The sequence below is a fragment of the Sminthopsis crassicaudata genome, chromosome 3 (assembly GCF_048593235.1).
Source record: "Sminthopsis crassicaudata isolate SCR6 chromosome 3, ASM4859323v1, whole genome shotgun sequence".
Taxonomy (NCBI): Eukaryota; Metazoa; Chordata; class Mammalia; order Dasyuromorphia; family Dasyuridae; genus Sminthopsis; species Sminthopsis crassicaudata.
The window spans coordinates 563,340,902-563,365,950 of NC_133619.1; positions in this window are offsets into that span (position 1 = coordinate 563,340,902).

Genomic DNA, 25,049 nt, shown 5'->3' on the forward strand with positions numbered 1-25,049 from the left:
TAAGATAGACAGAATGGGGTCCTGCAGAGAAAATCTAAGAAGACCCGAAAAAATATCACTAGATCAGGGTTTAAACAATGCAAAGTATATTCAATGCATCCTCTGAGGCCTAGATGCAATAGAGTATGCATTAATTCTCTGCCATTTGTACTAATATAGTAATAAAAAAGAAAACAGAGGCTCTCTACCAGTTAGTACCAAACCATATATATTTGGAACCATATAGCAAATGGAAAGATTTTGAATGCTGTGGATAAGTCCACTAATCTTATGATCTATTTTTACATGTAACAAATTTTAATATATGTACATAGAGATGATGAGGTTGAAATGCACATTGCCAGAGCTAGCTCACTTTTTGGGGAAATTCCAAATGAAAGTGTGGGAAAGAAGAGGTATCAGGCTGCCTATCAAACCAAAGGTCTACAGAGCTTTTGTACTGACTTTGTTGTTGTATGCCTGTAAAACCTGGACAGTATACCAGCATCATATCAGGAAATGGAATAATTTCCATGTGAATAGCTTAGGAAAATTCTGAAGATCACCTGGCAAGATAAGATACTAGATACTGAGGTGGCAAATCTGATGACATGATCATGTTTGAATACCAAATGTACATTTGATGAAAATATTATTTTATGAAGAACTTATAAAAGACAAGAGCTCACATGGAGGTCAGAAGAAATGATATAAGGACACTTAAGGTGTCACTTGACCTTTGGAAGCAATTGTGGAAAACATTGGCACAGGAATATCCAGCATGTGTGTGCCTGCATCAAAAAAAAGGTACTGTGCAGAATTGTAGTAGCTTAAGGGAAATATAAAATGCACAAATTTAGAGGCATCTCCATTCTAAATATTCATATGAACTATTTGTGCCCAACTTGTAGAATTTCTGAGCTTTTTTTTTTTTTTTTTTGGTCTGATTAGTCAGTCAGCCTTCCTGTTCATTGATCTCTACATAACTATACCATTTTGCCATTTTGCTCCTCTTTGAGCATGAAAGGCAAAAATGAGCCAGTCAGCCATTTATTATGCCCTGTTCTGGTTTCAGATGGATTTTTTTTTACCTATTTAGTTATTTTCAATATATCGTTTTATGATGTGATGAAGACAAAATAAAATCTGTTATTCTAAGAACAATATTTTCAGTTTTACTCTCATAAATACTCAAAAATATTTTGAGTTACTTATAAGCTAAAAAAAAATCAAAGAGATTTGTTAATCACTGTTTTTGGATAGCTTAATGTGGGAGTAACTTAACATTATTTGGCCCCAGTCTTATATTTTGTAAAATGTAGAAGATAATAGTATCTCTCTTCCAAGTTTGTTGTATCAAATAAAATACTATTTCTTTCCTATTTACTTTTTTATGGTTCTCTTTGTGTCTTTTTTTTTTCTTTTTGGAAATTAAAGTTACTGTTCAGCTCTTTTCCTCATCAGAAAAAAATTGAAAGTTTCATAATTCATTAAATGTGCATGTTTTTTTCCTGAAAGATTATACTCATTATAAATCCTCAGGTCCTGTAAGGTTAAATCTGTTGTAATCTTGACTGTTAGTCCTGGGTATTTGAATTGTTTCTTTCTGGTGCCTGTTAGATTAAGATTTATGAATTTGCTCCTATAAAATGGCTTGCTCCCGCAACAAGACATAAGACACCAGATTTTATGAAAATGTCTAATTACAATGAATATAATAACAATGGATATAAAAAGGAAAACAAGAATTAACAGTATAGTTCTTACAACAAAAGCACTTAATGCATCCTATGATTAATATAACTAGTTTAATACAAATAAATTCATAGACTAGAGGAGGAGAGAAGAAAGAACACATCACCAATTCAGGGGAAGTACCAACATTGAAGACCTCTGGCTGTGGAATCCTGGATTACATTCCTACAAATCCTGACCTGAAGGATTCCAGGCAGAGCATCCTCTTCATGGGTGAGATTCCAATTTGGGTATTGATCTATCGTGACTTAAATAGCCCATGGAATAAAGGTAGCCAAATGCCAGCAATACTGGTTTCATTTCTTGAATGAATCCAGAAGGAGGGCCAGTCCTGCCAGAATTTGTCAAGAGTGAAGAGTTACTTCTGGAGTGACTAGATAATGCGTCCCTAGTGGATTTGGCCAGAATCCATCCACCCAAGATGTTGTTCTTTAAGCTATATTTGTTCCCAAAGTTATTCAGCTACTGTATAACAAAGGGTGAACAATAGTTCATTGTACTGTAATTATCCCATGAATGTGGAGGGAAATTGCAGAACAAGATCTGCAGAATCATATTCTTATACCTATATCTTTCAATTGTTTGCAACATTTTCTCCTTGATTTAATAGTTGTGGAATTTGGCAACAATATTCCTTGGAGTTTTCATTTTGGATCTCTTTCACAAGTTTTTTGGTGGACTCTTTTAACAACTATTTTATCCTCTGGTTCAAGGATATTAGAGCAGATTTCCATAATAGTTATCTTTTTTCCTATTTTAATAATATTTTATTTTCTCTTAATTATATGTAAAAACAACTTTGAACTTTAAAAAAAAAATCTTTCCCAAATTCTTTCCCCCTCTCCCTCCCTTCCTTATTTTTTTTTTTTTTTGCAAAAAAAGTGATTGTGCTTTATTGTATTTGTAAAGAAATGCATCTTATAATTATATTATAGGACTTTACTATGGTCTTTTGTTGCTCTTCAAAATATTCTTTTTTATTAAAGCTTTTTAATTTGTGTACATACATATATACAGGTCATATGTATGAATACTTTCAATATTAACCCTTATAAAACCCTGTGTTCCAAATTTCCCCCCTTTCTACCCACCCCCTGACCTAGATGGCAAGCAATCCAATATATGTTAAACATGGCAAAAATATATGTTAAATCCAATATATGCATACATATTTACATAATCATCTTGCTACAGAAGAAAATTCAAATCAAAAAAATTAGAAAGAAAATAAAATACAAGACAACAACATAAAAAAGTTTGAAAATGCTATGTTGTGGTTCACATTCAGTTCCCACAGTCCTCTCTTTGGGTGTAGATGGCTCCCTTCCTCACAAGATCATTGGAACTGGCTTGAATCATCTCATTGTTGAAAAGAGCCACGTCCATAAGACTTGATCATCATATAAATCTTGTCATTGCCATGTATAATTATATCCTGGGTCTGTTCATTTTAATTAGCATAAGTTAATGTAAGTCTCTCCAGACCACTCTAAAATCATCCTGCTAATCATTTTTTATAGAACAATAATATTCCACAACAGCCATATACCACAACTTTTTCAGCCAATCTCCAACTCATAGGCATCCATTCAATTTCCAGTTTCTTACCACTACAAAAAGAGCTGCTGCAAACATTTTTGTACATGTGGGTCTTTTCCCTTCCTTTAAGAAATCTTTGGGATAAGCCCAGAAGAAACATTGCTTGATCATAGGATATGTACATTTTGAAAGCCCTTTGGACATAGTTACAAATTCCTCTCCAGAATGGTTGGATCATTTCACAACCCCACCAAAAATGTATTACTGCTCCAGTTTTCCCACATCTCCTCCAACATGTCACTATTTTTTTCCGTGAGCTTAGCCTATCGGAGAGGTGTGTAGTGGTACCTCAGAGTTGTCTTAATTTGCATTTCTCTGATCCATAGTGATTGAGAGCATCTTTTCATTAACTAGAAATGGTTTAATTTCTTCATCTGAATTGTTCATATCATTTCACCATTTATCAATTGGAGAATGACTTGAGTTCTTATAAATTTAAGTCTATTCTCTGTATATTTTAGAAATGAGGTCTGTCTCAGAAACTTTGAATATAAAATTGTTTTCCTGTTTTATTGCTTACCTTCTAATCTTATCTGCATTAATTTTGTTTGTACAAAACCTTTTTTACTTAATATAATCAGAATTATCTATTTTTTGTTCAATCATGAATTCCAGTTCTTTTTTGGCCACAAATTTCTTCCTTCTCCATAGATCTCAGAAATAAACTATACTTTGTTCTTCTAATTTCCTTATATCACTCTCTATGTCTAATTTGTGAACCCATTTTAGCCACAAGGAACATTTGCATCAGCAAAGAATGCTTCGTAACTTCTTCAGATGTATGATTCCCAGGTGTGGAAGCTCTCAGAGAATTGACCTGACCTTTCACTTAGACGTTCTTAACAAAAAAAAAAAAAAAAACATTATTACTATTTTTTTTTCAATTTTTTGGTTTTGTTTGACTGATTCTTGAAGTCTCATCGAGTCATTCATTTCCCTTTGTTCAATTCTAATTTTTAGTGAGTTGTTTTCTTCAGTTAGCTTTTTTATCTCCTTTTGCATTTGGCCAATTGAGTTGTTTTGTATATTGCATGTTTTTTTTTTTCCATTTCACAAATTCGGTTTTCAACAAATCAGATTATTTTTCATTTCTATTTTGTAAGGTATTATATACGTTTTATATTTCTTCAAATCTATTTTAAGGATATTTCTGTCAGATTATTTCTGGTTTTCCTTTTCCATACCCTCTTTCAAAGATCTCAATTTCTCCCCCCCATTTTCTTCTAATTCTCTTTTAAAATCCTTTTTCGAATTATTCCAAATGATTCTTGTGAAATGGGGACCAACTCATATCACCTTTTGGGGCTTCATCTGGAGTTGATTTGTCTTTAGGTTTCTCTGAGTCCTTCATTATTGATTATTGCACATCCTTGCTTTTATTGTGTACAATGTATTATAGGATTTCCTTGTTTTCCTCAGTGTCAATTCATGTAAATCTTTCCAGGCCTTTCTAGCTTGTTAATCATTTTTATAGAATAATAATATTCCACTATCTTCATATATCACAACTTGTTCATCCATTCTGCAAATGATGCATCCATTCATTTTACAGTTCTTTGCTATCACAAAAAGAACTGCTACAATCATCTATACACATGTGAGTCCTTTTCACTCCTTTAAGATTTCATTGAGATACAGACCCAGTAATGGCACTGCTGATAGTCCTTTGGACATAGTTCCAATTACTCTCCAGAATGGTTGGATCATTTCATAACTCTACCAACAATGCATTAGTGTCCCAGGTTTCCCACATCCTCTTCAACATTTGTCATTTTTTTCTGTCAGCCAACCTAAGAGGTGTGTGGTGGCACCTAAAAATAGTTTTAATTTGCATTTCTCCAATCAATAGCGATTTAGAGCATTTTTTCATATTACTGTATATGGCTTTAATTTCATCATCTAAAATTGTTCATATCATTCAATCACTTATCAATTAAAGAATGACTTGTATTCTTATACATTTGAGACAATTATTTGTATATTTTAGAAATAAGACCTTTATCAGAAATATTGTCTATAAAGATTATTTTCCAGCTTTGTATTTCCCTTTTAATCTTGTTTCTATTGGTTTTATATGTGTAAAACCTTTTGAATTTAATGTAATTAAAGTTGTCTATTTTGCATTTAATAATGCTCTCAAAGATCTGATAGGTAAATAATCTTTTATTCTCATAGTTTGTTCATGTCATTCTTTATGCTCAAATCATGTACCCATTTTATATTTATTTGGGTATGGGTTGTGAATGTAGATCTAAACTGAGTTTTTGACATTACTTTCCAATTTCCAATTTTTGTCAAAAAGAGAATTTTTATTCTACAAGCTGGAGTTTGAGGGCTTGTCAAATACTAGATTACTATAGGTCTTCATTATGTTGTATGTATCTCGTTTATTCCACTGATCCAGCACTTTATTTTTAGCCAGTAACAATGGTTTTTGTTAAGGACCATGTCTAAGTGAAGGGGCAGGTCAATTCTCTGAGAGCCTCCACAGCTGTGAATCATACATCTGAAGAAGTTACAAAGCAGCCTTTGCTGATGCAGATGTTCCTTGTGGATGGGGAATGAAATAAATTGGAGGCAAGAGGAAGAGGAGAGAGGTCAGATCAGACAACACAACTGCCTCTCAGTGGAGAGGTCAGAGAACAGCAACTGTCTCTATCTCCTTGTATCATCACAATCATACACTCACATGCAATAGGTCTTAGACCTCCAGCATGGGCCAGTTATTCCTGTCAGAGCAGGCTCCCATATCATAAGAGGTTTTGATGACTGCTGATTTATAATATAGTTTTTAATTTTGGTACTGCTAAGCTAATATCCTTTGTATTTTTTTTCATTGATTACCTTGATATTTTGACCTTTTGTTCTTCCAAATGAATTGTCTATTCTAATTCTTTTAATTCCTTTTTTTTTTATTGCTAACTGCAAAATTTCTAGTACAATACTGAATAATAGTGATGATAATGTGCATTCTTGTTTCATTCACCCCTGATCTTATTGGGAATGCATCCAGCTTCTCTCCATTACAAATAATGCTTGTTGTAGATTTTAGATAGATACTGCTTATTATTTTAAGGAAAGTTCCTTTTATTCATATGCTATTTAGTGCTTTAAATAAGAATGCGTGCTGTATTTTGTCAAAAGCTTTTTCTGCATCCATTAAAATTAACATATGATTTCTGTTGGTTTTATTATTGACACGATTGATTATAGTAATAGTTTTCCTGATATTGAGCTAGCTCTGCATTCCTGGTATAAATCCCATTATATTGCTAATAATTTGCTGTAATCTCTTTGCTATTATTTTATTTAAAATTTTTGTATCAATATTCATTAGAGAGATTGGTCTGTAATTTTCTTTCTCTGTTTGGGCCCTTGCTGGTTTAGGTGTCAGTACTATATTTGTGCCATAGAAGGACTTTGGCAGGACTCTTTATTATCTTATTTACAAATAGTTTATATAGTATATGAATTATTTGTTCTTTAAATGTTTGGTATAATTCACTTTGCTCCTGGAGATTTTTTCTTAGGAGATTGATTAATGGTTTGTTAAATTTCTTTTACTAAAATGAGACAACTTAAGTAATTTATTGCTTTAATTACTTTTTCATTAGTGTTAAATTCACTCTTTTCATTTTTGATGTTGATGATTTAGGTTTTATCTTTCTTTTTTTCTGATCAAATTAACCAAAGGTTTATCTATTTTGTTGGGGTTTTTTTCATAAAATCAACTGTTAGTTTTATTTTTAAGTTCCATAATTTTTTTAGTTTCTATTTTATTAATCTGTCCTTTATAATTCAGAAATTCTAATTTGGTATTTAATTGAATGTTTTTAATTTGTCTTTTTTCTAGCTTGTTTAGTTGAATGCCCAGCTAATTCAATGATCTCTTTCTCTATTTTATTCATGTCGCTATTTAGAGATATAAAATGCCCCCTAAGAACTGCTTTGACTGCCTCCCATAAGTTTTGGTATGTTGTCTCATTATTGTCATTCTTTTGGATGAAATTATGAATTGTTTCTGTGATTTCTTTTTTGACCCACTTATTTTTTAAAATTAGATTGTTTAATTTCTGATTGGTCTTCACTATAGCATTCCTCTTGTCTTTAATGGATATAATTTTATTGCATTGTGGTCTCTAAAGGAAGCATTTATTATTTCTGCTTTTCTGCATTTGATTGTGAGGTTTTTATGCTGTAATACATGGTCAATTTTTATGTATATACTATGTCCTACAAAGAAAAAGGTGTCCCTATTCAATTTTCACCAGAGATCTGTTATATCTAAGTTTCCTAGGATTCTATTAATCTCCCTATTTTCTTTCTTGTTTATTTTGTGCTTATATTTGTCTGATTCTGAGAGGGAAAGGTTGAAATTCTCCAATAGTATAGTTTTGCTTTATACCCAACTGAATGTTTAAGTTATTGTCTCTTAGAACCAAAACTGATGAAATCAAGCTTCACACTATGCTCATCTATCTGATCTCTTCTTTTCCTCCATTGTAATAGTTTTTTCCCAGTTCTCTATGTGATCGAATTTGTCCTATTATATCTCCCTTTTACTCCTTTCCATTGTATAACTTTCTCCAACCCTTAATGTCTTTTTCTTTGATATTATCACATCAGAGTCTATTCACAACTACACCCTCAGTCCATGTGATCCCTCCCTCTGTGTGCCCCAGTGACTGATACAGTTCTCAAGTGTACAGATATTATTTTTACATCTAAGAATCTAAACAGTTTAACCTTTAAATAATATATATTTCCCCCTATTTACCTTTCTATGTTTTTCTTGAGTTCCTTGTAGATTAAATTTTGTTTAGTTCTGTTTTTTTATTTTAATAGAAATAATTGAAGTCTCTTTCTTCAGTGAAGATCCAACTCTTCCCCTGAAAGATGATCCAAATGCCTTTGGGTAATTAATTTTTGGTTGTAACTCTACGTCCTTTGCCTTCTGGAATATGATATTCTAGGACATTCAATCCTTTAATGAAAAAGCTGCCAGATTCTGGGTTATACTGACTGTTGCTCCTTGATATTTAAATTGTTTTTGTCTGGCAAGTTGCAGTATGTTTCTCCTTAATGTTATTGTTCTGGAGTTTTGCAACAATGTTCCTTAGAGTTTTCCTTGTGGGATCTCTTTCTGAAGCTGATCAATGGATTCTTTCAATGAGTTTTTACCCCTCCATTTCCAGAATATCAAGGCAGTTTTCCTTAATGATCTTTTGTAGAATGTTATGCAGAATCTTTTTTTTTTTTTTTTTTGGTCATGGCCTCCAGGTAGGCCAATAATTTTTAAATTGTCTCTTCTTCTCTATTTTCTAGGTAAACTTTTTTTTCCCCCAATGAGGTATTTCACAATTTCTTCCACTTTATTTTCGTTTCTTTTTTTAGTTTGTTTGACTGATTCTTGCTGTCTCACGGTCATTAGCTTCCATTTACCCTGTTCTTGTTTTTAGTGTGTTGTTTTCTTCAGTTAGCTTTCTTATCTCTTTTTTCCATTTGGTTAATTCTACTTTTCAAGAAGTTGTTTTGTTCAGATAATTTTTTTCCTTTCCTTGCCAAGTTGTTGTCTCTCTCATATGTACCTCTCATTTCCTTTCTAATTTGTGGTTCTACATCACTTATTTGCCTTTTAAAGTCTTTTCTGAATACTTCAAAGATAACTCTTTGGGCTTGAGACCAATTCATATTGCATTTTGAGATTTCTCCTGTGAATATTCTGTCCTTCTCTGATTTTGTGTTTTGGTCTTGTCTATCACTATAGTAGCTTTCTATGGTCAACATTCTTTGCTGTTTCTTGATCACTTTATTTTTCTTTTGATATTTCCTCTTTTTTACTTTATGGTTCAGTTCCGCTCCTGAGGTAAAGAGAATGCTGTCCCAAGCTTCCTGTGCTGCTTTGAGTTTTGGCTTTGTGCACAAGAGGCCCTTTTGTATTTGCAGGGATAACTTTGCTTGCTTTTTTTTTTTTTTCAGGAAATGGCCTGGTTTCTCAGAGTCTTCCTTCTGAACTAGGACTGGAAACTGCTTTACTTAACTGCTCCACAACTGAGCTAGGACTGAGAGTCTCAGTTGCTGATTTATGATGATTAAGACTCTCTCACTGGTTTTCCCAGAGTCTGTCTGAGCTGGCCTGAACAACATTTTCAGTCCAGTGAGACTGACCTTTCTTGAAGTTTTCCCAGCTTATCTTGAGCTGGAAAGTGGTTTCATTCCTTTGGATTCTGTTCAGAGGCTTGGTTTCATGAGGTTTTTGATGAATACTTGGAGAGCTCAAGCAGCTTCCTGGCTTTTACAACTCCATATTAGCTCTACGACCAGAACATGCTATTTTCTTAAGTATTTTTCTTTCTTTTTTAACAAACACATTTAATTCTCTTTTCATAATGTTCTTGCATCTATCTCATTTCTTTTTTCAATTTTTTCCTCTACCACCCTTACTCTTCTTTAAGCTTTTCCTAGAATACTTGTTGGGATTTGGTACAATTGAAAATTTTCTTTGAGGTTTTGTATGTATCTGTTTTACTATTTTGTCTTCTTTTGCATTTGTCTTGGTCTTTCTTGTCATCATAGTAGTTTTTCATGGTCAAGTTTTTTGTTTTTGTTTTTGTTTTGTTTTGTTTTGTTTTTTGTTGTTATTTGTTCATTTTCTGGCCTATTTCTTGATTGTAAGTTTTATATTAAAATTGAACTCTGTTCTTGGCATGGAAAGTAGAGGAGGGCAACTGTCCATGCTTCAGGTGTTTTCCTCCTATTATTTTCAGAACTAGCTCTGGAGGTCTTCAAGTTTTCAGTACAAAGGTGATATAATCTAGGGAGTGCTGTGGTTACTCATCCCCTGATGTCTGTTCTGGTCTTCACCTAAGAAAGACCTTTGTTTTTCTTGATATACAGATGTTACTGGTTCTCTTTATTCTGCAGCTGTGACATGAGCATATGGACAATAATACAATAGAGCAACAGGCACACCCAGTGCCAGTAAAAGATCTTCTGTCAACTTTTCTGACCAATTTTCTCATCACTTTACTATATTTTCAGCTATATTTTTTCCTTTTTAAATACTAATTGATTAATTTTTAAGTTAATAATTTGATTTTAACTAATTATTTTGATAAAATTAAATTTTAATTTTAACTAATTTAATTTATTGACTTAAAATTGAAAAAAATCTGGTTATATATGCACATTGACTTTTAAAATATACATTTCTTTATGAATAATGGTGGGAGAAAAAAATCAAAACAAAAAGGAAAAACCACTAGAGGAAAAAAAAGTAGACATAGCATGTGTTGATTTACATTCACTCTCCACAATTCTCTTTCTGTATGCAGATGGTGTTTTCTATCCAAAGTTTATTGGGATTGCCTTGGATCACTAAACTCCTCAGAAGAACAAAATCTTCCATAGTTGATCATCCCATAATCTTGCTATTACTGTGTACAATGTACTCCTGTTCTGCTTGTTTTGCTTAGCATTGGCTTGTGTAAATCTTTCCAACCCTTCTAAAATAATTTCATCATTTTTATAGAACAATAATAATATTGCATTATGCCATAACTTATTCAGCCTTTCCCAATTGATAGGCATCTACTCATTTTCCAATTCCTTACCACCATAAAAAGAACAGCTACAAACATTCTTGCACATGTGGGTCCTTTCCCCTCCTTTATGATACTTTAGCACAGTTCCAAATTTTACTTCAAAATGATTTCAACTATATTTTCCAACATTCATTTTTGTAAGATCTTGAGTTCCACTTTTTTTCTTCCTTCCCTTCCCTTTCTCCTCAAAAAATCTGATATAGGTTATCCATGTACAATCATTTTAAAGATATTGACATATAAGTCATGTTTTGAAAGAAAAGTTAGAACAAAAGGGAAAAACCATGAGAAAGAAAAAAAATTAAAAAGTTAGTAAAAAGAGTATGCTTTGATCTGCATTTGCCCTCCATAGTTTTTTTATCTGGATGCAGATGGCTTTTTCCATCCCAAGTGTACTGGAATTTTCTTGAATCACTGTAGTGTTAAGAAGAACTAAGTCTATCCTAGCTGATCATCACATAATCTTTTATTGCTGTATATAATTCTGCTCACTACCCTCAGCATCAGCTCTTGTAGGTTTTTCTTAGCTTTTCTGACATCATACTACTCACCGGGGCAGTGGATAGAGCACCAGCCTTGAATTCAGGAGGACCCAAGTTTAAATCTGCTCTCAGACACTTAACACATCCTAGCTGTGTGACCCTGGGCAAGTCACTTAACCCCAGCCTCAGGGGGGGGAAAAACTGTTCATCATTTCTTATAGAACAATAATATTCCATTATATGCAAATATAATAACTTGTTCAGTGATTCTCCAACTGATGGGCATACACTCAGTTTCCAATTCCTTGACACTATAGAAAGCTGTTACAAACATCTTTGCACATGTGGATCCCTTTTCCTTTGAATGTAGGGTTTCTTAACTTTTTTTGTGCCATGGACCTCTTCTGGTGAAACCTAGGGACCATTTCTCAGAATAATATTTTTGCATGCATAAAACAAAATACAAAGGACAACAATGGAAACCAATAATATCGAAATACCATTGTCAAAATATTATTAAAAGGATAAAAATCCCTGGTTAGATAGTTAACCTTGAAATCAGAAAGACCTAGGTTCCAGTCATGGCTTTGATATAAACTGACTCTGTGATACTTAGCATATCCCTTAACCTGACAATACTCCTAGGCAACTCTAAAACAATAAGTTGCAGTGAAACTATCAATCTGCATTGGTAGAAGAAGTTTTCTTCCTTGGAAGATGCAAATAACTAATCAGATCAATACAAACACTTTTCTTAAAAAGCATTTTAAATAATACATTTGTTTTATTAACATTATATGTAATTTGTTAAGTCTTGTCTCACAGCAATCAGACTTTGTCCCCCAAATAAATTGTAAACTCGTTGAGAGCAGAGGCTACCTATTGAATTTTGTATCTTTCATAGGGTTAAGTCTAGTGCTCAGTATTTCATGGAATTTTTCTGAGATTTTGAGATCATTGATTTTGAGATCCATTTTTTTTTCAGATGGAAAAGATGATGAGAGTTAGGTAAGGGGTACCTGAATGAAATTAGGGTTAATTGAGGTCTAGTGGCAGGTTTGGGGTACAGGGAGTCAAATAGAGCTCTCCTGCAACCCCTTTGGATTCAGTGCAAGGATACAGAGTTAAATGAGATCTAGTAGTGGCGCAGAGTCCCCTGAAAAGGAATTTACAGAAGCCTAGAATTAATAAAACCTAGATTAATAAAAGAGGCTTATTTCAGGTTTGGAAGTAAGGGTAAAGGTAGAAAGATGCCAGGGCCAGAGCTGGTGCCAGGCGGACAGGAACCTTTGGCATGGCCAATATAAGGATGTCATGTTTGGAGCCCCTGCAAAGAGTGGGCTCCAGGGTTCCCTTTTTATAATGGGGGCTTTTGGTAATCTTGAAGGTAAGTGGAGTCCCAGACTCCTGGCTGGTTTCAGCTAGGGTTAGAATTGAATAGAATTCAATGGGTTTTTAGATAAGGAAGAAGCTGTTTGTGGGGATTGGGGAAACCTGAGCAGATCATTAGAGTGGGGGCTGGGTCAGCCCAAGTTAGCTCAGATTTGGTGGGGTCTGGGAAAGCCGGGATATCTCCCATTGGGATTCATGGGGCTAAAAATTAGAAAGGAATCTTTAACCCACATTAAAGGGACTTGGAGAAATTTTAGGACTTATTTAAGGTCATTCAGCTAATAAATATTAATAATTATTCTAGGATTTATAGAGTACTTTAAGGTCTGCAGAGAGTTTTACAAATATTTATCCATTTGCTATAAGAGGGTTAAAATTAGAAAAATCATGCTTTCCTCCTAGTTCCATTCTCTTAGAGTTCAAGTTGACTCTAGTCATAGGCATGGCTTGCTCAAGGGAAGGCATATGCCCATGACTCGGAAGTGGAGTGATTTCAATCTCTAGCTTACAGTAGCAAACAGGGAAATAAGATCTGCAGATTTCCTTGAAGCTTTCACTAGCCTGCTGAAGAAGGTGGAAGTTTCCATGATGATCAAGGAGCTACATATATATATCTTCAATTTGAAACAACTCCAATAATTTCAAACTTGTTTCAGTCTCCAATTAACATTCTACACAGACACACTTTACTTTCTCATTTGAAAGTAAGATATTATTTTCTGGTTAATCCAAATGGCCCCTCAGTGCTGAAGGTCAACATTTTTACCTTTGTTTTCAGGCTATGCAATGAATGCACATGGTGATCTGTTCCAGTTCACATGACTAGTATGGCACAAAAGAGAGATTAGAATTTTGAGTTCCTAATGCCCAGCCCCAGGCAAAGATACAAGGTTATACTCCCTTGTCAAACCAGAAAAGTCAGTGCATCTCTTTCCTTTCAAAGTACCAATTCAAATTTTATAAATGTGCAATCTGGGATTTCCTGTTTCAGTCTGAATTTATGCTCTCAGAGTAAATAGTAAAATTAAAACTTTCTTGAAACCTAAGATGTTAGGATTACTAGGTGAGAACTCAGGAAGTCTGGACAATGACAAGGTGAGAATTCAGGTTGTCTGGACAATTACAAGGTGAGAACTCAGGATGACTTGATAGTTCTCTGGCTCAGATTCTTAAGAGGAGCAAGCTCATTGGTTGGAGTACTTCTTCCCAGAAGCCCTTGCATTATCCCACGCCCATTCTCTGGGAGGATAAAAGAGGACAGCACTCCAGAAAGAGGAGCAGTCTCTGCATTACATCAAGCTTGACGGGGCTCTTTGCAGGAAGGGAAGTCACTTCTCTGGACAAGAGTTAACAGCAACTGCCTGGAGACAACAGTTCTCTACAGGAAGAAGAATCTGTCTGAGAGATTTGAGTAGACACAGCAGATCTCTTCCCAGAGAGCGATCCGGCAGCTTCTGGAGATGACAGCTCGCTACACTAAGAGAACTGTATACAATTCACTTAAGAGAGAAAATAGCTTTAGGATAAAAATTAACCATACATACTAAGTATTTATAGTAAAGCTTTTGGCCACAACAAAGAAATACAAAGAATATGTGCATGACAAATGGCAGATGGTTAAGCAAATTATAAAACAATATAATGAAATATTTTGCTACTAGAAATGATGGATATGATAAATACAGAGAACATGGGAAGATATATGACTTATTATAAAATAAAATAAAAAATTTAAAACATACAACAATTACAATGTGAATAAATAAAAGAATTGAAGTAGAATGCTTTTAATGATAAGTTTAGCTTGGGAGTCAGTATCAGTCCCTTATAAAACATCTTATACACAATTTATAATGAACCAGGTACTATGTTAAATATTGAGGATAAAAAAGGCCAAAAACATTGCTCCCTTTTCTTAGGTTAAAGACATTCTAATGAGTGTTGGTAAGGGCATATAAGATATGTAAATAATTTATGGCTTTCAATGGAAAGATAGAAAGACACTAGAAGCTGGAGGGGAAAGGTCTCCTACAAAAGATGAAATTTGATTGGAGACTTGAATGAGGCCAAAAAAACAAAAGGCAGAGTTGAGATAGTAATGTGCAAAAAACATAGAATTAGGAGATGAGATTTTCTGAGGGGAGTAATAACCAATAGCCTCACATTTCTGGAGCATAGAGTGAATAGAAAGGAGGAAGAATAAGAAGACTGAAAAAGAAAGAAGGTATCAAGTTATGAGGAAGTTTAAACTAAACAGAGAAGGTTATATTTGAAGGCAGAGGTGTGCATTAAAGCATAGATTAAACCATGCTTAAGAAAAAAGAATATAGGTAGTTCTGAGGAGGATACATTGGAATGGGGAGAAATTTGATATAGACAGTTATTAGAATATTATGGTAATATATTTTTGTTTTGTTTTAATTTTATTAAAGCTTTTTATTTACAAAACATATGCATGGGTAATTTTTCAACACTGGCCCTTGCAACACTTTCTGTTCCAAATTTTTTCTTCTCCCTCCCTCCCCCCTCCCCACATGGCAGATGGCATGTTAAATATGTTAAAATATTTGTTAAATCAAATATATGTATACACATGTTAATATGTTTTGAATGGGTAACTCCATGGGCTTATGACTCAAGGAAGTCATTTACAAGAATAAAATCCCTATATAATCTAAAATATTTATGGCAACACTTTTTTGTGGTAGCTAAAATTGTAAAATAAATAGATGCTTATCATTTAGAGAATGGCAAAACTGTTATACATGAATGTAATGGAAGATTATTGTGAAGTAAGACATTTTGTATGCATTGAATGTAGAGAAACATGGAAAGATCTCTACAAATTGATGAAGTCTGAAATAAGCAGAAATAAGAAAGCAATATTTACAGTGACTATAACAATGTAATTATAAGGATAACTATATACCAAAAAAGCATCAAAAATGAACTTAACAGTCATAAAGATGAAGTAAGAGTTGAATGAAGAAAGGTATGAAGATATCTGCAACCTAAACCTTTGTGAAGGTGGAAGATCCATGGATGTTATCAATCATTTGTGCTAAAATATTATTTATTAGCTGGATTACTTCTCTGTATGAATTAATGGGATAACTATATTTTTATATCTATGGTGAAGCAAGAAACAAAAAAATAAGTAAAAACTTTTTAAAAGAAAACTGTAGTGAGAATACAGGTAGGAAATGATGAAAGCCTAAATTAGAGTGAGAAGTATGTGAGTGGGGAGAAGAGTGCATATTTGAAAGATGTTAAAGTAGATATCAAGATTTAGCAAGAGAGTAGATATATGAATTGAATATGAATGAAGAGTAGAGGGTAAAATCAAGGGTGCAGTTTGAATTACAGAGATAATGGTGATTTCCTCATCAAAAATAGAGAGATCTGGAGTAGAAAAGAATTTGAGGTAAAAGATAAATTTAGTTAGGAATATATTAAATTTGATTTGCCTATAAGATAAGCCTATTCAAAACTGGCAATGGGTGACTGGAGAGAAAGACAGAGAAAGACAGAGAGAGAGAGAGAGAGAGAGAGAGAGAGAGAGAGAGAGAGAGAGAGAGAGAGAGAGAGAGAGAAAGTTATTTGTATAGAAATGATAATTAAATCCATGAAAGATGATGTCACTCAGTGAAATATTATAGAAGGGAAACCTGGGTCAGAGATATGGGAGAAAGAAGACTGAAAAATGCTAATACGTAAGAGGAGAAACATAGGAGAGAAGTATCATGAAAACCTTCAGAAGAAAAATATTGAAGAAAAGATTGATGAACTATGAAATTGTGTGATGGATAAAGATGGAAAAAAGAACATTAGCTTTGAAGAGATTATTGGAAACTTGGGAAGGCAATTGCAATTGAATGATGAAAATGTTAGATTGAAGAAAACATAGAAATGAATAAAAGAAGAAAATATAGGAAGTTCTGTGGGTGGAGCCAAGATAGGAGAGTGAAGCCAGGAAGCTGCTTAAGCTCTTTGTTTCCCTCTAAAACCACATGAAACCAAGCCTTTGAATAGAGTCTGACAGAATGAAATGCCTTTCCCACTCAGGATAGATAGGAAAGACTTCAAGAAAATTTAGACTCACTGAGATTAAAGAGGTTTTCAGCTCAGCTCAGACAGTGTCTAGGAAAGCCAGTGAGAGTTTCTTAATCATAACAGATCAGCAACTGAGAGGCTTAGTCTTAGCTCAACAGGGCAGACCAGTGGGACAGCCTTCTGTCCAAGCCAAGGTTCCAAGTTGCAAGGGGAACTTGAGACAATTCCTCCTTTATTACAAGAGCAGAGATAAACCTTAAAAGCCACAAAAAAGGAAACACAAACAGAGAAGGAAAGAAAATGATCAAGAAATAGAAAATTTACCTTTAACCATATAAAGCTACTATGGTGACAGGGAAGTCCAAAACACCAACTCAAACAAGGAGTCAATGTTCACAGAGGAAATCTCAAAGAATGATATGAATTGGTCTCAAGTCCAAAGAGGCTTCTTGGAAATATGCATAAAAAAATTTAAAAAGTGAATGAGAGGTAGAAGTAAAAATGAGAAAAGAAATTAGATGTGTGCAAGAGAGAGTCAACAGCTTGAAAATGAAGGAAATTTCCTGAAGAAAATAATTCCTTAAAAAATACAATTGGCCAAATGCAAAAAATAAAAAATCCACTGAAGAAATCAATTCCTTAAAAAATACAATAGGCCAAATGAACCCCCCCCCAAAAAAAATACATGCACTGAAGAAAAGAACACCTTGAAAACTAGAATTAATCAAAGCTAAAAAAGTTACATTGTTTACATTTCTTTATGGGAAAATGATACCTGTAACTCTTGAGAACTGTATCAGTTATTTGGGACAGTTAGAGGAGGCATCCCATGGACATAGGGTTTGCTTGTGAATGGACTCTGATATGATAATTTCAAAGAAAAAAAGTTATAAAGTGGTGAAAAAACTGGGAGAAGAGGAAAGGGGAGGTATAATGGAACAAGTTAGATCATATGAAGAAACACAAACAAGCCTATTACAATAGAGGAAAAGAAAGGAGTGAGGTGAGCATTGTTTAAAGCTTAATCTCATCCATTTTGGCTCAAAGAAAGAATAACAATCACTTAGTTGAGTATAGAAATTTATTTTATCCTATAAAGAAGTAGGAGGAAAAAGGGGAAAGAAAAGTGGGGGCTGAATAGAAGGGAGGGTAGAAATACTATGAGAAAGAGTTTAGAGAAAAGAGGAGAGCTGATAGAAAGTAGGACAGGTAGAGGTTGGGATGTGTCAATACCAAAATACTACTAAGGAAGAACAGGATGGAAAGAGAACAAATGTATATTCATGGGAGAAAATTGGATGGGGGGACATACAGAACTGGTAATCATAACTGTGAATGTGAATGGGATGAACTCTCCCATAAAATGAAAGTGAATAGCAGAATGGATTAAAAGACAAAACCCTACAATATGCTGTTTACAAGAAACACATCTGACAAAGAGATACATACAGAGTAAGGCTAAAAGGCTGGAGCAGAATGTATATGCTTTTGCTGAAGCAAAAAAAAAAAAAAAAAAAAAAAAGCAGGGGTAGCCATCCTAATCTCAAATAAAATAGAAAAAAATATAAACATGGCTTTCTTTAATGATTTTAAACAGGAAATAGAAAAGAGATATAGAATAATAACTAGCATAGATGATAGAATTTTTTTTTTTTAAGTATGAGGGAGAATTAGACATATTTATGGGAAGCAAAGAAGCAACTAGCTGATAAGGAGAATTTAAGATAAAAGCAGATAGACATAGTGGGAGAAATATATCTGTGAAGACAGGAGAGAATGAGATCAAGAGTGCTTAAGGAGGGTTAGCTTTGGCAAAGTAAAGGATCACATATGTACTTGAGACTGGAGTGAGGCTTACTTGGTTGTTATCCGTTCTTGAAAAAAATCAAAATGAAATTATTATGTTAGAGTTTAGTTGCAGTGTGCCTGGCTGTGACTGATCAGACCACTATAAGCTTGGAATGCTCTGCCACAGGTCAGATGCAAATAGTCTATCTGAACATTTGGGGTAGCTTCTCTAATATTGTATCTTGGGTTTCCTTTGGGCTAACTGAATAATGCTTTGCTGATAGGGTATAGCACTTTCTCTGATGAAGGTATATCATGTTTGGTGGTGTTGTGCCAATGTCTCCCATATCATACAATATATTCTAAAGCTCTTGAGATAACTCGAGAGCATTCTTGTATCATTTTTTTTCTGGCCAGCTTGTGAGCACTTGCCCTGTGTGAGCTCTCCATAAAAATAATTTTTGGGGCAAATATACATTTGGCATTCAAACAATGTGGCCAGTCAAATGGAGTTGTGCTCTCTGCAGTAAAGTTGAAATGCTTGGCAGTTGAGTTCAACAAAGGACCTGGTGTCTGGCATGTGATCCTGCCAGGTGATATTTAGAATCTTCCTAAGGCAATTCAAATGGAAGCATTTCAGTTTCCCGGCATGGGCTAGTATACTGTTTAGTTTCACAGGCATACAGCAATAAGGTCAACACAGCGGCTCTGCAAACCTTCAGTTTGATAATCTAACACCTCTCCTCTCCCACATTTTCCTTCAGAGTCTCCCAAACACTGAAATAACTCTGGCAATGCATGTGTCAATCTCTTTATCAATGTGAACATGCCTGAAAAGTATATTGCCAAGGTCCATGAAATTATCTGACAGCATTCAAAACTTCACTGCAGAGCCCTTTACAGGAGTTAGAGAAGGGATATGGAGAAAGATATCTAAGTGATATAAGATGAAGGGGAGAAAAGAGGAATAAGGGTAGTTCTTGGTGAATGTATCTCCTCTTCTTTGCAAAGATGGATGAATATGGATAGGAATCAGTGCATAAAACAGCGAACTTTGGTAATGTTGGTAAATTTTAATTTTTTTTTCTCCTTTTTTACTCTTTGTTTTAAAGTATCATTGATTGAGAAGAGGCTTGGAAAGAATATATTTAGAAATGATAGTTATATTAAAATAAAAAAATCCATATATTTTAAAAGAGAAAATAATCCTTTATGTCCTTTAAAAATAAAATGTAGTCTCCAGGTTGCAATTAGTATGCTGAAAAATCCTTTAAACTTTAGGCAGTGTTAAAATAGAATAAAGTCCCAAAGGATAAGATAATTGTCTAATGCTTAATTTTGAAAATGTATTAGGGAATTGTATTTTAGAAAAGGATTCGAAGAAGTGCTTTACTATGGGCTATATGATATCAGTAATAACAAGGAAAGCCACTTGCATCCATATGACCTGCCTTATTTAGATAATTGTAATTTCTTTAGTCTGAATTAGTTTCTCTCTATTTTTCATTTCTATTTATTTCAAATACAAAAACTCCAAGGAGGCATGAACTTTGAAACTTCAACCACACTAAAAGTATAGCTGATTGTTTTTACATTCAAACAGAATAAAACCTGGAGAATCTGATATATCAGATATCTGATATATGTTAGATATCTAGGAACAGAAGGTAAGGTAAGGAATGTAAAGTGATGGCATGAGAACAGAAAAGAAGAAAAAAAAGAGAATAGGTTGATGGAAGAATAGAAAAAGGATTGTAAAAGGAAGATATTTCTTTCTTTTAAAATGTTCTTAATTTAATAAAACAGAATTTCCATTGTAAGAGAATTGTATGTGACAAAAAAGTTCTATTAAGTATAGCTTGATTATAAAAAGAAATATATATGTATATTCACGTATTAAATAAATTAAATGCATTTTCTTTTTATTTATTTATTTTATTATCTTTGTTTTTATTTACCAGATATATGCATGGGTAATTTTACAACATTGACAATTGCCAGACTTTTGTTCTAATTTTCCCCTCCTTCCCCCCCCCCATGGCAGGTTGACTAATACATGTTAAATCTATTAAAGTATAAATTAAATACAATATATGTATACAATGTCCAAACAGTTGTTTTGCTGTACAAAAAGAATTGGACTTTGAAATAGTGTACAATTAGCCTGTGAAGGAAATCCAAAATGCAGGTTGACAAAAATAGAGGGATTGGGAATTCTATGTAGTGGTTCATAGTCATCTCCCAGATTTCTTTCGCTGGGTGTAGCTATTCAGTTCATTACTGCTCTATTGGAATTGATTTGGTTCATCTCATTGTTGAAAATGGCCACATCCATCAGAATTGGTAATCATATAGTATTGTTGTTGAAGTATACAACGATATCCTGGTCCTGCTCATTTTACTCAGCTTCAATTTATGCAAGTCTCTCCAGGTCTTTCTGAAATCATTCTGTGGGTCATTTCTCACAGAACAATAATATTCCATAATATTCATATATCACAATTTGTTCAGCCATTCTCCAATTGATGGGCATCCACTTAGTTTCCACTTTCTGGCCACTACAAAGAGGGCTACCACAAACATTCTTGCACATACCGGTCCCTTTCTCTCTTTAAGATCTCTTTGGAATATAACCCCAGCAGTAACACTGCTGGGTCAAAGGGTATGCAGAGTTTGACAACTTTTTGAGCATAGTTCCAAATTGCTCTCCAGAATGGAGGGATGTATTCACAATTCCACCAACAATGTATCAGTGTCCCTGTTTTCCCACATCCCCTCCAACATTGCAACGCATTGTTTTCAAAGAAGTCTTGACGAGGTTATCTTATGAAATTCCTTCATTTTTCTTCTATGCATTTAAAAATGCTCCAAGGATAGTCCATTCTTTCTTTCTGTCATTTTTTTCTTTTTCTTTTTCTTTTGTATGTGATTATATAACTAGCTTTCTTCTCTCTCCAAATGCAAAAAGAAAAACATAACTTGAAACAAAAACTACATAGTTAAGCAAAATATATATATGCACTTTTATTTCCAAAAATGTGTTTCTCAACACAACTAATATAGACAAGATTTGGAAGGAAAGCAGAAAACTGGGGAAAAGGTTAAAAGATTTTTTTTTTTAACAATTAAGGGTTCTGATAAAGAACCTTCATTTCTAAAGTATATAGAGAAATGCCCCAAACTTATAAGAATACAAGAATACAAGCCATTCTCCAATTGATATAAGGTCAAAGGTCAAAGGATATGAACAGACAATTTTCAGATGAAAAAATTAAAACCATTTATAGTCATATGAAAAAAAAAATGTTCTAAATCATTATTGATCCAAGAAATCTAATTAAGACAATATGAGTGGAGCCAAGAGGGCAAAGTCAGGAAGCTGCTCAAACTCTTCTAGTTTCTGTCAAAAACATATGATTCAAGCCTCTGACTAGAGCTTGATGGAAGGAAACCTTTCTCCAACTCAATAGTTTGAAAAATCTTCAAGAACGTTCAGTCTCACTGTGGTGAAAAGGGTGTTCAGTCCAGATCAGACAGGCTCTGGGAAAGTCAGTAAGAGGGTCTTAATCAGAGTAAATCAGCAACTGGGACCCTCAGTCCTCAATAGAGAAGCAAATCAGGGGAGGGGGAGTTGGCAGCTTCCAGTTCTAGCTCAGAAGGCAAACTCTGGGAAACCAAGCTATTTCCTGAAAAAAGCAGGCAAACCTACCTCTCGCAAACGCAAGGTGTCTCAAAGACTCAGAGTTACACAGGGATTTTGGAACAGTGCCCCCTTTACACCAGGAGCAGAGATTCACCTTAAAAGTTAAAAAAAAAGAGGTCATACTAAAAGAAAAGGAAACAAAATGAGTAAGAAGCAGAAAAGAACCTTGACCATAGAAAGCTACTATGGTAATAGGGCAAACCAAAATGCAAACGCAGACGAAGACAGAATGTTCAAAGAAGAAAGCTCAAAGAATGCTATGAATTGATCTCAAGCCCAAAGAGGCTTCTTGCAAATGCTCATAAAAGATTTCAAAAGGCAAATAAGAGAGGTAGAAGAAAAATGAGAAAAGAAATGAGGGGTATATAGGAAAGAGTCAACAGTTTAGAACAGGAAGGAAAATTGTCTGGAAAATACAATTTCTTAAATAATAGAATACATTAAATGGAAAAAGCTAACTAAAGAAAAGCACACATAAAAATCTGGAACAGGTAAAATGGAAGCTAATGACTTTGTGAAGCAGCAAGAATTAGGCAAACAAATTCCAAAGAATGAAAAAGTGGAAGAAAATGTGAAATACCTAATTGGCAAAATAACTGACCTAAAAAAAAGCTCATATAAGCATTCTGCAAGAGGTCATTAAGGAAAACTGCCCCAATATTCTACAAACAGAGGGTTAAATGCTCATTGAAAAAATCCATTAATCACTTCTGGAAAGAGATTCCATAAGAAAAACCCCAAGGATATTGTTGCAAAATTCCAGAACTTATAATATGAAAGGAAAAATACTGTAAACTGCAAGACAAAAACAATTTAAACATCAAGGAGCAACAGTCAGGACTACCCAGAATCTGGCGGCTTCTACAATAATGGATCAGAGGGTCTAGAACACCAAATTCTGGAAGACAGAGGACCTGGGGTTACAACCAAGAATTAATTACCCAAAGAGACTCGGTATTATCTTTCATGGGAGAAGATGGAACTACACAGAAATAACAGAATTTTAATTATTTGTATTGAAAAAAAAGACAGAACTAAACAAAAAAGTTAATCTACAAACACAGGACTCAAGTAAAGCATAAAAAGGTAAACAGGGGAAATATATATTTTTAGGTTAAACTGTTTACATCCCAATATGGGAAAATGACATCTGTAATTCTTGAGAACTATATCTGTCACTGGGGCAGACAGAGGGCATCACATGGATTAAGGATGGGGTTGTGAATGGACTATGATATAAGGACATCAAAGCAAAAGACATTAAGGAGTAGAAAAGTGTCTGAAATCAAAAAAAAGGAGGGGTAGCCATTCTGATCTCAAATAAAGTAGAAAAATAGAAACATGGCTTTCTTCAAGGATTTTAAACAGGAAATAGAAAAGAAATATAGTAATAACTAGCAGAGATGATAAAATTATTTTTTAAGTATGAGGGAGAATTAGACATATTATGGGAAGCAAAGAAGCAACTAGCTGATAAGGAGAGACTTAAGATAAAAGCAGATAGACATAGTGGGAGAAACATATGTAACATTTATTGGTCAACCTGCCATCTGGGGGAGGGGGGTGAGGAGAAAGGAGGGGAAAAATTGGAACAAAAGGCTTGGCAGTTTTCAGTGCTATAAAATTACCCATGCATATATCTTGTAAATAAAAAGCTATAATAAAAAAAAGGGAAGAATAAACCTCGGAACAAATCTTTATAGCCAATATTTCTGATAAAGGTCTCATTTCTAAAATATATAAAGAAATGTGTCAAATTTATATGAGTATAAGTCATTTCCTAATTGATAAATGTTTAAAGGACATGACCAGAAATTTTTCAGATGAAAAAATTAAAACCATTTTATAATTACATGAAATAATGCTCTAAATAGCTATTGATTAAAGAAAACCTAATTAAAACACCTTTGAGGCACCACTACATACCTCTTAGATTGGCTAAGATAACAGGAACAGAGAATGATGAGTGTTGGAAGGAATGTGGGAAAACTGGGACACTAATGCATTGTTGGTGGATTTGTGAAAATGATCCAACCATTCTGGAGAGTAATCTGGAACGTTGCCTAAAGGACTATCAAACTGTGCATACCTTTTGATCCAGCAGTGTTTCTATTGAGCTTGTATCTTAAAGAGGTCATAAAGAAGGGAAAGGGAGCCACATGTGTAAAAATGTTTGTAGCATACCTTTTTGTAGTGACAAGAAAATGGAAACTGAGTGGATACCCATCAACTAGAGAATGGCTGAATAAATTATGGTATATGAATATTATGTGATTTGAATGTTCTATAAGAACAGTATGATCAGCAGGATGATTTCATAGAAGTTTAGGGAAACATATATGAACCGATGCTAAGTGAGGTGAGTAGAATCAGGAGAGCATTGTACCCAGCAACACCAAGATTACATAGTGATTAATTCTGAGGGGCGAGGCTCTTTTCCACAGCAAGGTAATTTAGGCCAGTACTAATGGTCTTGGTATAAAGCTATCTGCAACCAGAAAGAAGGCTGTAAGAACTGAATGTAGATCACAATATATTTTCACTTTTTTGTTGTTGTTTACTTGTTTTTTGTTTTCTTTCTCATTTTTTCCTTTGTGATCTGATTTTTCTTGTGCAGCATGATAATTTTGGAAATATATATAGAAAAATTGTACGTTAAAAATGTATGTCTCATTCTCCACTTTTAAGTTCAAG